At 41.9% G+C, this 18,475-nt stretch overlaps 1 protein-coding gene across 2 annotated transcripts in view; it reads right to left on the bottom strand.

Annotated features, from left to right (window-relative positions):
- The window catches only part of LOC149228483 (uncharacterized), an 85,262-nt gene that overhangs the window by 32,315 nt on the left and 34,472 nt on the right, over positions 1-18,475 (bottom strand). The gene's annotated exons all lie outside the window — the stretch shown is intronic.

Raw genomic sequence — 18,475 nt, 5'->3', positions numbered from 1 at the left:
CTAGTCTACTTGCAGAAAGAAGATGAAAACTGAAAGGAAACGCAAACCCTAGTTTTACCCATTAACCCTACTGGTGCAAGAAAAGAGATGAAAGCTGCTGAAATGGATGCCATTGACTCTTGGAAAGGTAAAATGCATGTGACTAAGCTACTTCTTAAGGAAAATATGGAAAAAAACATCTTTTTGTATTTTTGAGTAATTTGGCAAAATTATTATGCATGTGCTTTAACTGTTTTTGACTGTGCAGAGGTTGTTGATGAAAGGAAATGGCGAGGGCGCTTGCAGGAGGTTGGGAAGGTGAGAAGAGGGCCTAAGGGGTCCCTAGCACCCTTCCAGAGAGTTTCATAGTGTTCGGATCTCAAGAAACCGCTTTCGTGAGCTTCTACAGGAAGTCTACAGGGGTTCTACAGGATGTACTGTAGCTTCTACAGGATGTTCCGAAAGGGAATTTTGAAGGGTTGATGGTGGAAAAAAGGTGAAGAAGTGAGTATGGAAGTGAGATAAGAGTGTGAGGAGGTCGAGGACTTGATGAATGAGGATGAGGAGTGGTTAAAGCGATCGGATTTGGTTCAAAGATGGAGGGAAGCAATGATGCATAAGAATGTAGAAATTAGGGCAAAGTGAGAAAATGTGGCAAATGAAAAGCAAGAATCTGAGTTAGAGGACGAAGCATGTTGCATTGATGGGGTAAGGGTAGGTAAGGAGGTATCGCAGGTGCTCTGCACATTATTTTCCAAACTGATCAAACAAGACTAGGAAAACCAAAGATCTAGCTACTTTATCCTAGTTTGACCTAGAAACAGTAAGCATGATGAACAGAAGTTTATTGGCAGCAAATCATGTAAGATAACTATGAAAGCTAAGCAAGAACAGATTATAAACATGCAAGTACAACTGGTATCAACTTTCCTAACTAAAAATCTAACACTAGCAATTGCATGAAGAAGCAAGAACAGTGTTTTTATCGCAGCAAGGACAACTTGGTCTTAACTCATGGGTCCCGAGGAGGGAGAAGTGAGATCAAGGGTTGCTTGATGACCTTTTCAAAGATCTTTTCTGCTACCAACCTATCAAATCAACCTAAACATGAAAAGCTATTTCAATCATCAAAAGCAACATAAATAACAAAACAAAATTTTAACCTAAATAACAAATTTTATTCTAAGAATGCAGCAAAGACACATAAAAGTACACAAAGGAGGCACTAGGCACTTGGGTTGGGCCCAACCCTAAGAGCTACAGCGTCCTAAGGAAGATTAGAGCTGGTGCAAAGCTAGATTCATCTTTATTGACCAAAAGAATAGTTACATCCCAAAAAATGTCCACAATAAAAAGCTTGAAAATGCGTTGAAATGCAAAGCTAACCTACTGACTAAAATCTAACTAACATCTTACTAACTCCTAAAATCGAACTACAAACTGGCTAACTTTTGACCAACCCAAATGAGGCCCTAACCCCTCTTATTTATACATATTGAGGACCCCATGTGTCATGAATCCAACGTGTCAGACACAATTTGGTGTTGACATGTGTCTGATCCGTTGCTGGTGAGTGTCCGATTTTTGAGATTCGTGTCAGGAAGGAGTCTGATTCGTGCCCAAAGAGAATCGTGATTTTTGGAAACATGTCCACCAAAAAGTGACCCGCAAGCTTGATAAAAGTCGAAATTGGGTTGCATTTATCCATTTGCTTTCATTGTTTGGGTGTTGTGCGACTGTGGGATTGACCAGCAAAGAAGACAGGAGTGTTTCAAAGGTGATTAACGCCACAAGTGGATTTTCCTTCCATTTTTTTTAGTTTTTCTACAATAGTCTACCTATCCATTTTGTTTACATGCACAGCCTTATAGCAATGCATTTTTTCGTTATTTTTATAGCATTCATGGCTCAATCAAGGGCAACAGGGAAGGGGCAAAAGAAGTGGCAGAATGTCCCCATTGGTAATGCCCCCCCCTCTTTCAATTTCATTAGGGTCTGCCAGTCCAGGGCAGAGAATGGTGCATGTGCACACCAACCTTCGTCTTATTTACAGGCAAAGGGAGGAGTGGTTGAAGGGAAAGACAAAGATGTGGGATGTGTTTGTTGATGATATGTGTTTGGAAAGCAGTGTTGAGTTGGCATTGGCCAACTTGGATCTTAACGAGCCAGCGCTAGAGACTGTCCTTTTGATGATAGTGATACTCTTAAATGGTCATCCATCACACCAGCAGATGCAAAGATTACATTGGATACAGAGGAGGAAGCAGAAAAAGCAATGGTGGTACTGATGTTGATTTTGATGTTGATGAGCTATATGCATAGCCTATAGCCTGTTGGCAACAGCCTATGAGATTCTTCCTTCCTGTTCTATGGTTCCAGGTTCTAGTGTCTACCTTGTTTTGTATTTGCTATTTTCCATTGGCATTCCTAGTTAGGAGTCCTCAGGACTCAGTATCTATGTAATACATTTTGATTTTGATGACTTAATGAGAAAATTGTAGTTTATGGTTAATTTCTTGTGTTTGTCCAATGTTAATTTATCGTATTTGTCATTGATGTAGTAGTAAGTGCTAGTTGTAAACTTGTATCATTGATGAATCATGATTGTATGCATAATGTTACAATGTACATGTATGATCGAATTTGTATCATCATAAGAATTTGTGTAATATCTATTAATTTTTTTCATATATATAGAATATAGTATATAACGTGTCCTACGTGCCATGTTCCAGGGGGTCTCCATGTCCCATGTCAGACTCTCGTATTTGTGTGTCCTGCATGTCTCGTGTCCCCGTGTCAGGTGACTTAGCTTCATAAGTATCCGTACTTAGAGCAATTGTTTAAGGACCGAGCAAAGAGAGCAAAACTTTCAAATGTCTAGAATAGTAAAAGCAGTGAAAATGACAGCTCAGATGAACGTGACAATCAAAAGGGTAGCAGTGAAGAAGATAAAAATTGAGATTTGGATGTTGTTATGGGTCAAAAGGATGGCCATAATATAGAAAGGGTGGAGCATGTTTACCCATCTAATAAAAAAAATGAGGTAGCTAAAGCAAATATTCTAGATTACTGGTCAAATGATGCTTTGCAAAATAATACAAATACTTCTTATCAAGACAATCTGCATGATAAGGATTTTGATTTCATAAGGGAGACTAAGGACATTGAATTCTAAGTCACTGAATCGCTCACTAGGAATATAGATTATCTAAGGGGAGCCCATATTTCATGTGAAACTAATGCATTCACCCTTTGGGAGGACGATGAAATTCCTTCCATTAATGATTTCTTACAAGTGATAACTTCAGTTACTCTTGTATCTGATAAACCTATTGATGCAACAACTTCTGAAAGTTTAACTTTTGTATCGGTTCTTCACCTCACAAAAGCAACGTTGTAACTTCTACAACTATTTTAAAAATTAATATACGATCAAGCCCCACTAGATGGTGTCGATGTTGTTGGACTAGAGAACTTGCGGGCAGAACCTGAAGAAGGAAGTAAACATAACAAATCAGAGAATATTTCCATTACTAAAAGTGATAGGGTGATGCTTATCACAAAGGAGTTGTCAATGGAGTGCAATGCAAATGGTCTAGAACTATAAAGGCAAGATGAAGGTGTGGATAAAACCTGCTTGAATGGTAAAATGGGTGAGGATGTTAATAGGACATCCTGAAACATGGATTTATATTTATATGATCCAGATATCTTGTCTGCACCCATGACTTCAGGATACGAGATATTAGACAAGAAGGATTCTTCTGGAAAGGCAAAAGAAGGGGTAAAACCAGTGGACTATAAGAATGATCACATTGGAACTACGATACCTATTTTAGATATCTGTAAAGGTAGCCCAGCAAGAAGTTCCTGAGAACTATCCTTTGGAGTTAGGCAAATATGTCCACAATCATTTGGTGAATGTGGCAAAGAGTGCTTCAATAGAAACTAAGACCCAAGCACTGGATAAAGGATTACAGAAACATGCAAACTGGAAGAAATAAGAGTTTGGATTTGGCACATATGGGGCAGTTTATCATGGAAAATGGAAGGGATCAGATGTTGTTATCACTCCTTATAGGAGACAAAAAAATATTTCTAGTACAATTCATACAAGATTAAAGTCTAGGAATACAATAGATTCAGATATGCATATTTTGGATTCCGATGAGAGGCTTGAAAGTTGAAACCATACTTAAGGTGATTGCTCATCGCAAACAAGTTGAAGACACAATAAATATTGTTTGGAGGCAGTACATAGGCTTGAAGATGTAGCCTGCAAAGCAGCCTGTGTGACTACAAAACCCAAATCATCAGATAGCAGCCCACAAGCCTGTGAGTTTGGTACTAAAGTGGTTAAGTTTCTAAGTCTACCAGTTAGAAACCCTCCATGCACTTTACTGATTTATTCCTACCTACTTGTTCCATTAATTAACAAGTTATTTACAATGTAATTACTGAAAATAAACACTAGTGCATGCTCAACATATTACAGATCATCAACTGAAGGAAACAGAAACAAGCACACAAAATGACACCGTTATTTTTGAACCAATGTCCCCAGAAAAAGCCAATGCAGGAAAACCAGTGCAGCTATCTGAGGGTTTTCTTATTAAGCAATTTCAGAGTACAATCCAGGTGCCAAATCCGGCTTACCCAACAGAGAATGCCCTTGGCAGTGGTACCTCTCAGTTTGAGACAAATGTCCCGGCTGAAACCCCGAATAAACCCTCTGGCACTTCCTCAACTCCAATTTGCCCCAGAAACCCCAGCGTCAGCCTCTCTCTGGACTGCATCAACCTCTCTCTGCCCAGCGTTGGCCCTACGTCACCCTGAATGGGTCTGCGTCAGCCTCAGGAAGCCCTGCGTCAGCCTTCTTTCCCTCTGCGTCAACAACGCTGGCCTCTCTGAAGCACTACACAGCTCCTCGCTACCTCTACGTGGCCTTGCGTGAGCCCTGGCTGCTACTGCGTCACTCTCTCTGGCTCCTGCGCTGATCTCCCGACACTATCTCTGCCTCTATGTCTCTTTGTACTCACTGCCCCTCAGCTGCAACTTCGATCACTGATTCTATCTCTCTTAGCAAACCCCGCTCTAGAGAATAGAATGACTGATTATCTGGTGTACTCTCCAAGTGACCCTCAAGCCCCCTCTTATACTTTTCTCATTGACATATCAACGGCCGAGATTAAGTCCCTCATTAACAGCTAAGATTAGATCTGCCTTGATCCATGTCTTTTGTACCATTCTAACACAGTTTTATATCAATCCACATTAATATTTTAATTTCCCTAAGTTTAGACTTAGGGACTCCATTAAAAATATTAATTATTTTAATATCTCTTGAACTGCTTACAATCTGCCCAAACCCTTTCTGGGTATTGGAGATCTCATGTGCCCCAACCTCTCCACCAAATTTCGTGGCTAGAGCACATCCGATGCTACCACAAATCAACACTCCCTCTTAGCGAGAATTGTGCTCTAGCAATACTCCTCATTGAGTATTACTCTGATCATCCAGCATTGGTCCCTATGCTGATGCTAGGCCTATTGCCCAGCATCCTCTACACTGTTGTATCCCGTAACGCTGCCCATGGTTCTGCCACTGCCACCGCTGCATCTGTACGACAGCTCCCTCTGCATCTGTGTTGTTGCTGGTCCTTTCTTCCAACACTGCATCCGCACTGAATCTCCTCTCATCATGTTGCATCGTACTGCCCACTGTTGCACTGCAACTCAGTTACTGAGAAGTAAGTAACTGATCTCCCAACTACCTCTGCGTTGCTGCAACAACTCCTTGCATCTCGCACTGTTGCACCCCTCTCTATGCCATCCTACACTGATGCAACACTCCCGTGCCTCTCGCACTGTTGCAGCCTGCTAGCCTCGCGTTGTCTCGGGACTCCTGCACTGTAGCTCTCTTTGCTACTCCATCCGCATCCATCTCTACCCACATCAGCCAGTCCTGCTACTCCTCTTCGGGGCTCCCATAGCAAGGTCTAATCCAAGAGGCTAGGTACCTCGAGGATCCTGCCCCTCATCGCCTGTAGTCCGCCTGACTACAGCTCGATGTCTCCCCACTTCCGCTCAAGTGGTGCGTGTGCACTCATGGCACAGTCATCATCTGTCTACACTTCCTTCTCTGCCCTTGTTGGCGCTGCCTTAGTCTCAGAAGACTCTCCCTTACTCTTCTTCCTTGGACATTGGGTCGCATAATGACCCAGCTCCCCACAATGGAAGCACTTGATCTTGGAGAGATCCTTCTTCTTCCGCTTTTCTTGCTTTCCCTCAAGATGTTATTCCCGCCTTTGTCTGTCGTTTGATCTCTTCTTTGCGAAGAGCCGCCCACATCTCATCCCAAGGTGGAAGTGTCCCTCTGCCCAGTATACTCTGGACAAATACCTCCCAGTCTTCTGAGACTGCATTCAGGGTTGTCCTCACCATCAATTCCTGATCTGGCGTGGCTTCTATGGAAGTCAACTGATCTCGGATCTCATTCAGTCCTTCGAGGAAGGTGTCAATTGGTTCTCCCTTCTTCATCTGATATGACCTCAACTAATTTTCTAGTAACATTCTTCTTTGCACAAAAGTATGTTGGTACAATTTCTTTAGGGCCTCCCACATCTCATTTGTCGTTTCCTTCTCGGCAATGTGTGGTACTACATGGTCCTTGACCCCATCAAGGATGATGCTCTTGGCCCTCACCATTGCCTCCTCGTACTTGTCATTCTCAGTTGGGTCGACTGGGATAGCTATCGTCTTCAAGGCGAAGTGCTTGACACGATTTCTGTCAAGTACGGATAAGATTATGGCCTTCCAGACTGCGAAGTTTGACGCTCCGTCCAGTCTGTCCTGGTCTCTTACTCTGTGTAGTGCCATGATGCTCTTCTACTTCCCTCCTGGAAGTTCTCGATGTGACTCCCTCTGAGTCTCGATTTCCCTCCTAGAAATCCTTCTGCCGATGTCGAGATGCCCCCTACTCTGATCGTCTGTGCAACGACACCACTAATCCAGATTTCTCGGCTAGACACCCTTAGTAGCAACCAATGTTGCACGAAGCGGGAGCGAAGCGGAAGCGTTTTTTGGAAGCGGGGACGCCGAAGCGTCATTTTCCAAAAATCTAGGAAGCGAAGCGTCCGCGGAAGCGTCTGCTATATATATATATATATATATTTTATATTTTTTTGCATTTATACTCAAAACAAACATCCCAAATACCAAATTAATTGTAGAAGACATGAAAACATGCATATTTTTGCATAAATCAAGATAGATATGGCATCCATGATTCCATTGTAGTTACTAGTATGTACAACAATCATCTATATTCTAGCTATTACAAACATACATCAAATTTTTAAGCATATTATAAAACATAAAACATTTAAGCATATTATAAAACATAAAACATAGAGCATATTATGATTTATCTAGCAAGTGAGCAACTGTCAACATTTGTCATGTCCAAAATTCAAATAATAATGTTTACAAAATATGTCACTTGGTCACCGCCAAGCCAAAAAGGTTCAAAATTCAAATTCACAAGTCTACAAGTCTAATGAGTAATCTATGACAAAAAGTAGTAGATTGTGAATATATCTACTAATCTCTCCTCCTTCCACCACGAATAGAACGTGGTGGCAATGAAGAAGATGGTGCCTGTGGAAGTCGTGGCACTGAAACTGATGAAGAAGAACCCCCTGCTGTTGGTGTTGAACCATGGAACCTAGGAACCAAGGGACCAGATGGGGGTGGGGGTGGCATATCAACACGGTCATCATCATCCTAGAATCGCTCAAAAAATTCATGCAAAAAAAAAACACTAGTTAACAAAAAATTAAAAACATGAATTAGAGAAATGCTTTATAAGGGAAAATTGGAAAATTCATACCACAATGGACATACCTAGATAAGAGCATCCTCTAATTGCTCTAATCGCAACACTCCATCCTCCAAATTGGGCTCCTCTGGATTCTTGTCCCAAATCAACAAGTCTTTATTAGACTTTGCATCTTCACAGTAATGGGACAACAATCGCAAGTTGTAATGAACATAAACCAAGCTCTTTGCCCGGTCTCAATTCAACCTGTTCCTTTTAACACTGTGGATGAAAGAATAAGAGCTCCAACACCTCTCTGCAGAAGAAGTGTTTACCACCTGTGATAGCACCCGCAATGCCAAACTCTGTAGAAGTGGAGTACCCCCTCCATGCATGTTCCACCACTCAAGAGCAGAAAAAGTCTCTCGATCTTTAATTGCATGCATGCTCCCAAATGGACCAGTGTTGAGCGTATAGTTGCTCACCTATCTCCGTACCAATGCAACCTCCTCCTCATCAGGGATTAATTTACTCAATGCAGCCATATATTTTTTTGTGAACCTCTTGATCTTGGTGTGGTTTTCTCCTGCTTCCCCCCCCAGGTGCTGGTGTTGAAAGCCATGATGGATGATAGTATTTAGGTGTCAAAACATATGCTAATGCATGCAATGGAACATTTAGCATTTCCCATCGGTTTTCCACCTCTACACGAATATAATTGTACAAGGTGGTATGTCTAGGCTCAACAATGTCTTTAATCTGCCCCAACATGCTATCCATTTGCTCATACACCTCCCCAATTACTAGTCGATCTGAATCTGCAAACTTGATCATGTAATAAATTGGTTTGGTGAATTGCAAAACATATTTAACCTGTCCCCAAAAGTAACTGTCAAGAACAGTGTCCTTGACTGCATTAGCACCATCTATGTCAGTGTTAATTTCATCCCATGTTTCAGCACACACCAGATTAGTTAAAGCTTGTCTCACCTTCACTAGCCGCCTAAAGGTGAGGTAATAACTAGCAAATCTTGTCTTTGCAATTTTAAGCAATTGCAACTTGGAGTAAGTGCCATAGAAGTAGTTTACCCTTGTATGCCCTGTGATGAATTTAATGAGCTGCTTCCCTCTCCTGTAAACCTCAGCAATCCACCCACATTCTTTGTGTTTCACAATATCATGCATCAAAAGGTTCAATGTGTGAACCAGGCACCCAGACCAAAAGATGTGTGGATGAGTACGCTCAATAATTTTTCCTGCTGCCTTACAATTTGCTGCATTATCTGTGATCACTTGAACCACATTCTTCGGACCAACATCTTTGATTGATTTCAATAGGAGATTTGCAATGTTTTGTGCAGATGCAGTGATGGAGGAGGAGTCATGACATGCAATAAATACTGCACCACTAGAAGAAACACCAAGAACATTTATCAAATGTTGGTTTCTAATATTTGTCCACCCATCTGATACAATGGATACCCCAGAATCTACCCACTCATTTGTAAAACGTGTCAAAGCTCTTTGAACCTTAGCTTTTTCTCTTTCTAATAACATTGTTCTAGCTTTCTCATAGTTGGGGGCCTTGTATCCTTTTGGGGCTTCATTGATGGCCTTTACCATTTCATGCCAATAGGGAGAGCGAAGCACATTGAATGGTACACCGCAAGCACAAAGAAAACGGACTATCTTTCCATCCACATCATCCCTCCCAGCAACATTAAGGAAATCCCCTATTGTTCTTCTACCTCCAGAGCTTGCAGAAGTACCATGAGGAGATGAGCAACTACCAAATTTAGAGGTTGCACTTGATTCAGAATGAGTTTCTTGTTTCTTGTTTTTTTGTTGTGCAGCCATCTCTATTTGGATGTATTTTCTTCTTTCTTCAGTTGAAATGTTTGGGCAAATTTGTACCCCCACAGGACCCTTTTTTTCATCACTGTCCAGCACCCCACAAAGATGCCTCCTTAGACGGGTATATGAACCACAATATGGTTTTCCTCCATGACAACCATGAGGGCACACAAATTTGTAAGATCCACCACCCTTTCCCCCATCAAGTTTGGTCACATAGTTCCACAAGGGTGTTGATGTAGCTTTCCCATCTTGTGTTTCAGTGTCCCCTTCAGGTTCATCCCCTTCCTCTTCAAACCCTTCCTCCTCATCATACATTGGGTCACTCCTATTGGGACCATCACCACTGTCCTCTTCTGTTTCTTCCCTTCTATTCCTATTCACCTTTGCCATCATTAAAACCAAGAGTGGAATGATACATAGAAGCCAAAAGAACACCATCTTGGAATATGGATATAGGTGGTGGACAACCTGTAAATAAAGGAGCAAGTAGAAACAATGGGAAAGAGTAGGAGAGGGAGGAGAAAAATACAATCAAAATTGTCAAAAAAACAAGGGAGTTTGGGGTTTGAACTTACCTCTTTAGCTCTTGTAGATGAAGTCCTCCAAGCTCTTGCTCCAAGCTCCTCCTCCTTCTCCTAGCTCCTCCTTCTTCACTCCTCCAAGCTCTCCTCTCTTCTCCTCTCCTTTCCTCTCTTCTCTTCTCCTCTCCTCTCTTCTCTTCTCCAACTCTCATAAACTAAAAGTGAGAAAATGAGGAATGAATGGGGGCTTTCTTCTTTTCATTCCTCACCCTAACCTCACTCTAACCTCACCCTAACCCACCCCCTTAATGTTGAGTTAACATAACTTAAAAAAAAAATTAAAAAAAGAGTGTCTTTTTCCCTTGCGCGCGCCCTGTTTGGCCGAAGCGTACGGAAGCATGCGTGAAGCGTGCGCTTCCTGCTCCGAAGCGCCGCGCTTCTGAGGCCCGAAGCGCCGTACGAAGCGCGCTTCGGAGGCATGGAAGCGACGCTTCCGTCCGGCGCTTCGGAAATTCCAGGAAGCGGCTTAAAAAGCCAAAGCGTCGCTTCCGATGAAGCTTCCTAGGCGCTTCCGGGACGCGCTTCGAAGCTTCGAACCGGGGGGGGGGGTGCTTCATGCAACACTGGTAGCAACTCCCTCCTCTTGGCCTTGCCCTGTCAGGCACTGTTCTGACTACAATACCTCACCAGCTCCACTCTGCAACTTTCCCACAGCGTCCTAAACCCTAGCAACCTGAAGGTGAGAGCTCCTAGGCTCTGCGCAATCGCGACACCAGCAACCCGGCCTCCTCAGCGAACTACGTCAGCCCTCCTAGCTTCTGCGTGAGTCTCCCTTTGCCTCCCTTAGCCTCTGCGCTGCCTCTTCCTAGCTCACCCGTGATGACGCAAGCACTACGTCGCCCTTCCCTTGTTGCTGCTTTGCTATAAACAACTTCTGTCACTCATGACCACTGTTTTCTGTTGTTATTGCTCCGCTCGGCTGATGTCCTCAGTTCTCTTGTGATTTGCAACCACGCTCCGATACCATGTTGAAGTTTCTAAGTCTACTAGTTAGAAACCCTCCATGCACTTTACTGATATATTCCTACCTACTTGTTTTGTTACTTAACAAGTTATTTACAATGTAAATACTAAAAATAAACACTAGTGCATGCTCAACATATTTACAAATCATCAACTGAAGGAAACAGAAACAAACACACAAAATGACACCGTTATTTTTGTACCAGAAAAATGCAATGCAGGAAAACCAATGCAGCTATTTGAGGGTTTTCTTATTAAGCAATTTCATAGTACAATCTGGGTGCCAAATTCGGCTTACCCAATAGAGAATGCCCTTGGCAGTAGTACCTCTCAGTCTGAGACAAATGTCCCCGCTGAAACCCCAGATAAACCCTCCAGCAGTTCCTCAACTCCAATCTGCCCCAAAAACCCTAGCGTCAACCTCTCTCTGCCCAACGCTAGCCCTGTGTCACCTTGAATGGGTCTGCGTCAGCCTTCTGGCCCTCTGTATCAGCAACGCTGGCCTCTCTGAAGCACTGCACAGCTCCTGGCTACCTCTACGTGGCCCTGCGTGAACCTTGGCTGCTACTGCGTCACTCTCTCTAGCTCCTGCGCTGATCTCTCGGCACTATCTATGCCTCTCTGTCTCTCTGTACGCACTGCCCCTTAGCTGCAACTCCGATCACTGATTCTATCTCTCTTAGCAAACCCCGCTCTAGAGAATAGAATGACTAATCATCTGGTGTACTCTCCAAGTGACCCTCAAGCCCCCTCTTATACTTTTCTCGTTGACATATCAACGGCCGAGATTAAGTCCCTAATCAACGGCTAAGATTAAATCTGGCTTGATCCATGTCTTTTGGATCATTCTAACACAGTTTTATATTAATCCACATTAATATTTTAATTTCCCTAAGTTTAGAATCTTTAGACTTAGGGACTCCATTAAAAATATTAATTATTTTAATATCTCCTGAACTGTTTACAATCTGCCCAAACCCTTTCTGGGTATTGGAGATCTCATGTGCCCCAACCTCTCCACCAAATTTCGTGGCTAGAGCACATCTGATGCTACCACAAATCAACATAAAGGTGAGAAGAATGTTGGGATTGACATATGCACACTCTCGGAAATTACCAAAGATTGGAAAGCCCAACTCCTAGTAGAATGCTCCAAAAATAAGTTTACTAGCGAATTGATGGACATTGTCATCCAGGATGACAAGGACAAGATAGAGGATGAGGTCATTTTATATAAGGATATGACATATTTGATTCCTGATTCTACACTTAAGCAGAAAATCTTGAATGTTGTACATGACCCACAACTAACAATACACCAAGGACTCTTTGAGACATACAGGCAGATCAGAGAAAAGTTTTCTTCAAAGGGCCTCAAGGATGATGTGTTGAGGCATGCAAAAGGATGCATAACTTGCCAACAGAACAAGCCTAGGCACACTCCTGTACGACTTCTACAACACGATGAGTATACCAAAAGGGTAAGGCCACGCTTGGACTACCCAAGAGCGAGGAAAGGTGAGTTTGTGGTAGATAGCTACCATGGGATGCTTGCAAATGAATTTTACAAGCAGCTAAAGACCCAGGTGCGAAGGAGATCAAGGATTCTATGTAAATACAAGTCTCCTTAACTAAATCCCTACTACAAACAAGAGGGAAACTGTGGGAGTCATCTACTATTCCACTGACTCCACTAATGTCACTGCTTTCACAGTACACTTATAAAACCAATAGCTTAAATCTCCAAAGTGATCACAACAGAATTGGCTAGCATAAACAGTCAGATGGTGAGACTTACCAGCATTTTGACAATGGATCATGGTCCTCCAAGTGGTCGAGATGATAGCCACCCATATTTGGCCTATGCAAACCCGAGAATGAGCAATAATAATTCTGCTAAGTTTAATTCTTGCACTGCTAAAGAGTCAGAGCAAGACAAACAAATTCCTTTCCAATTTGGGAGGAAGAGCAAAGTTGATAAGCATTACAATCAGAATCCGAAAGAAGAAGCACTAAAGATGAATAATAATGTAGCTGCTAATGGGAGGCAGAGAGATATTTTCTGAGCAATCCATACAAGATTAAAATCTAGGGATCCAACAGAAGAGGAGGATCTTGTGACTGCTCATTGTAGGCAAGTTGAAGATACAATAAATATTGTTATGGAGGACATGAAGATGTTTGAAACAAACCAACCAGGCAACTAGATAGATAAAAGCATTTCTAAACTAAATAATATTAATGGAACATCTGAGAAGGGTGTGCATGAATCAGCTTGTTGTGTCAGTGGAAATCATCTCCTGTTAAGCTATTATTTGCAAATACGAGAATGGAAATATGGAGAATTGCTTCATAATTTGTTGACGGATATTGGGATAGCTTCAAGAATATCAGGGAGGCATAAAGACAGGGAGATATTTATTGGTTTCAGCATCTTCCCAATCCCTGGCATTATCTAGCGGTGCAACCTTGTTATAGAAAACCTGAGTTAGTAGTTTTTAAAGGGACTGTTCCATACCTTGAGCAAACAGAGTTCGAGGCTAAGCAAGTTTTCAAAACCATAAAGGTTGGAACTCAAATACCAATGGTCAGTAAGAAAGAAGGTCCTCACCCAGCTCTATTATATGATTATAGGGATTTTAATATTAGCATCACCCCAAACTCTAGTGTTGATCAATCGATCCTTTCAAGGCATTTATGGGCAGTTTTGCAATTGCAAATATTCGTGATGGCAGTGAATATGGAGAAGAGCTAGGGATTGTTACATCCCTTATTTTGAAAGAAGATGGATGTTTTGAAAGTGATTAGAGGAAGGAAGATGAGCCAATTGAGAGGTTCTCATTCTTGAAAGCAGGGGGACAAATTAAAAATTTTGCAGCGCCCAAACTTGCAATTGCTTGAGGACAAGCAATATCAGGAAGGGGAGACTATAATCTCCCCTACTAATTCGTTTCCCAAGGGAGGAAGAAGTAGCCTATCCAACCCCATAGACTATAGTCAATTATAAAGGGTGAAACCCATTATTCAATCCTTTTTGAGACAAAATTTGGTAAATTGGGGTACTTGGAGGAAACTTGTGAAGGAAGCAAGAATAGGGGCTACGTGGATGGAAACTTGTTAGCCCCTTGAATTAAATTTAGGAAAGAAGACCCCAAAGGGAATATATAAATAAGAGAGAGGAGAATCATTATTCTCATCATGGTTGTTGGATATTTTTGTTTTGTTAGCTAAGGCTCTAAGGGTTTTAAGACCCCTTTTCCCCTTTATTGATTTCGGTAGTAAAAGATTCCAACCCAAACAATCCACTCTTTCTCTAATCTGTTTGGCATACTTTTCTGAGGCACTATTCATCTGGTTTGTGGCAAGCAAGGAGATTTTTGTGGATTAATTTGGCTTTGGGAGACATTTTGTGACATCATCATCCATTCTAAGGCTTTTGTGGCTAAGAGCTAGGGCAGAGAGGCAGTGTGGGGTTTCTGTGGAGCAATGAATGAGCAACATGACTCTATCTGGGCCAGCGGAACTGTTAATTTTAGGTACGTTCTATGCTGACAGCAAATTTACTTCAATTTTCCATATTAGCTCAATATCAATTCCAAATTAACAATCACATTTAGCATGATAGTAAAATGCAGATAGAACATAAACATAAATAGCAGAAAACAAACCGAGACAAGAGGACACAAGATGTGGCCCCAGCCAAGGACAAACCCCAACGTGGGGAAACCCTTGATCAATTCTTCTTATATGTTCTTCAATAGTTCAGCAGAGAGAGAGATAGTACATATACATCAGAAATCAACATTTTGACTTATCTAAATAAGAGCAAAGATCTTCTCTAAGAAGATGGCACATGAGGCAGCTGATCTGAACTCAGGTGAAGGCATATTGCTTCAACTGATCCTCCAAGGTGACTCCATCACCATGCAGCACCCATCACTGTGCTGCACCTCATCATCATGCTGCACCCATCACTGTGTTGCACCCAATCACTGAGCTGCTCTTCATCACTATGCTGCTCCCATCACTGAGTAGTACCACATCATCATGTTGTACTCATCATCAACAAGCTGCTGCAATTCATCGTGTTGCTACTATATCTACATGCCCATCATCACCATGTTGTACCATTGTGCAGCGCTTCACTGCATCCACGCTGCCCACAACAATCACTGCGCTTATCATGCTGCATCCATCCAAGTATGTTGCATCTAAACATACTATCAATACAACCATGCTGATGTTGACAATACAACCATCCATTGTATCTTATTACATCATGAGTTGCACCATACTGTGCTGCACCATACTATCCATTGTGTTGCACCTAAACATGTTGTCATATCAAACTTCACTCCTCTATGTTGTTGGCTATGGTTGACAACCCAGCTATCTTTACTCTTGAACAAAAATGGCTTCTGGTGAACCCCAGTATTGCAGCAATAATGCTGCAACTCCTGGAACTCCCTTCTTTAATTTTATCAACCCGGTAGTTCGTAACAAACTTGGAAGCGACGGTGTTGTATGCACAAGTACTAGCTCTTGCCGCAGCTGTCACTTGGTTAGCTGGCACAAGTCCGCTAGGAGCTTAAGCCAACTTCTATGAGCTCTTAGAAGAAGCTTTTTAACTGATGGACGAAAGCTAACTCAAAGAAGGCTAATCTACTTGCAGAAAGAAACTGGAAAGCTGAAAGGAAACGTAAACCCTAGCAAACCCTAATTTTACCAGCTAGCTCTACTGATGCAAGAAAGAGGATGCAAGCTACTGGGAGAGATGCCATTGACTTCTAAGAAGATGAAATGCATGTGTCTAAGCTACTTTTATAGTCAAATCTGAAAGAACCATCTTTTTGTATTTTTGAGTAAGTTGGCAGAATTATTATGCATGCGATTTAACTGTTTTTGACTGTGCAGAGGTGGATTGGCGAGAGGAAATGCTTGGAGGAGGTCGGGAAGGTTCAGAGAGGGCCTAAGGGGTCCCTAACACCCTTCCAGAGAGTTTCACAGAGTTTGGCTACCAAGAAACCTCATTCGTGAGCTTCTACAGGAAGTCTGCAGGGGTTCTACAGGATGTTCTGGAATTTCTACAGGATGTTCTGTAATTTTCTACAGGATGTTCCGAAAAGTGGATTTTGGAGGGTTGATGGAGGAAAAATGGTGGGAAAGTGGAAATGGAGGTTGGATAATGATGAGGCTTCCCTATATTAGGTCACCTAATGGATATATCAAGTCTAAGGCTTAGAGGTGACAAGGATATGCTTAGGATAGGTACTCAACTTAAGGAAGGGACTCAAAATGGCTTAAATAAGGCAAAGCATACCCTCCAAAAAGCCTATCTAGGGCACAAATGGCCTAGGGTTTATGCATATGCAAAGTTAACCAGCTTACCTAGGTACACAAGGCCAAGAAAAGGCTTGAATAGATGAATATGATCAACTTTAGGAACAACAAGCCTTCAACAAGCCCCAAGTTGAAGCCTAGAGCTAGATTATGGTTTACTTAGGGCAAAATTACCTAGGGCTTATGACATCAACCCTAAACTAGAAGAATTAGCCACAGGAAAAGGATGATTTTGAGGCAATATCTTATCAAACACGTGTTGAATCCTCCCACAAGCCAATACATGCACCCTAGTTGAATTTTGGCCCTAACCCTAGCCTCGCGGCTTGCCTTAAAGGGACAAAAATTAAAAAAGAGGAGAGAAAAAATAAAACGTATGGGTAATTAATGGTGTTATCAACAATGTGGAAAGGCCAATGCTTTACCTTGGTTGATGGGTTCTAGAGGGAGATATACTTAGGAGAAAACTAAACCCTACATTGGAGTAAGGGAGAATGGAAAACCCTAGTTTCATACCCTAGCTATCAATTTATGAGGGAACAAAGTCACTGAGAGCTTAACATGAAGAATAACTCAAGGGATTGTCACACAAAATCTTAAAATGGTAATGCATACAATACCATTGCCAAGATTTTATAAAAAAAAAATCAATAAAAACTAACACAAAAACCCTAACAATATCCATTCCATGCAATAGCCATAAAAATATTCAAATACACAGAATACTTACAAGAAAAATGCATGAACCAATGCCTTATTGTTCCAAAATGACATCTCCAAAGCAAGAGAAAAGATCCATAAGCAAATACTCCACAAAAGATCACATCTCCACAAGATACAAGTCAATTTCAGCTAGGCCGAAATCCTCTAAGGAGGCCAAATTGATCCACAAGTGATGATGAAAATGAAAGTGAGGTGACCTTTATTTGTATGAGGTCTACCTCAATTAATTTTGGACTAATGAAGCCCCTTACAACAAGTTTGACATAAGATAAACTTGGGTTACAAGGAAACCCACTAGCTAAATGACAAAATAACCAATAAATGCCCATAAGTGTTGACATCGTGCGCTTTTAGGGCTCCAAATGCCATGCCAAGGTGTGTTGAGGCGTCAAAAGGTGTCAAAGTGTCTATATCATCCAAAATTTGATGGAATGCCCTCAAATCCTCCTTTGGGGTCTCGAATGCAACTAGGGTGCCATCATGTGGTCTCCATGGGTCTCCAACTGTCAAAATGAATCCTCTCTATAGCGTTAGGGTTTCTCCAGGTGCAACAAATCGTCCTTAGTCTCTCAATGGGAAACCATCTTCATCTAGGCTCTGAATCAAGTCCTATGCATCAAGTTGTGTCAAGGCCAACTTGGGGGCACACTAGGTCCAATGGTGTCATCATGAAGAATCCTCTGTGCTAAGTCAAAGTAGACCAATGTCCTAGGTCCTAAGGGTGCTCAATGACATGTAACATTTGCTCAAGTTATCAGGAGGCTCAATTATCTCAATGTTGCATTTGCTTAGCCATATATCTCTTTGAAAGGCCTGGGTACTTGTGGAGTGGGTGCCCTTAAGGCCTGGGCTGTTGAGGACCACCTAACAAAAACAACATGAACTCAAGTGAAAGCAACCATCCATCAAACACTAAAACCAATAATCCATCTAGGTGGGCAAAACTTGAATGTTAAGGGCATATTAATGCTTCAAACAAGGATCAACTTTTGATATCTAACTAGACCATGTCCCATAAAGATGTTCACTACCTTAAAGGAGGGGCTAATGGTCAATCCTATTAGGTGCTTCCCACCCTCAAGAGGAAGTGACAGTTCCAAGGTCAACCCCTCAATCAATAGGGGTTAGTGTAAATATGTATGATAATCAAGGGGAAAAGGATTCATGGTCAAGGAGACCAGCGGATAGGGTGTCCAGATCCTGAGTGTAT

This window comes from Pinus tabuliformis, chromosome J (assembly GCF_031772625.1).
Source record: "Pinus tabuliformis cultivar Carrire ecotype Pingquan chromosome J, CPIR1, whole genome shotgun sequence".
Lineage (NCBI taxonomy): Eukaryota > Viridiplantae > Streptophyta > Pinopsida > Pinales > Pinaceae > Pinus > Pinus tabuliformis.
Note: the sequence above shows the minus strand (reverse complement) of the source record. Positions and strands in the feature narration are given on the sequence as shown.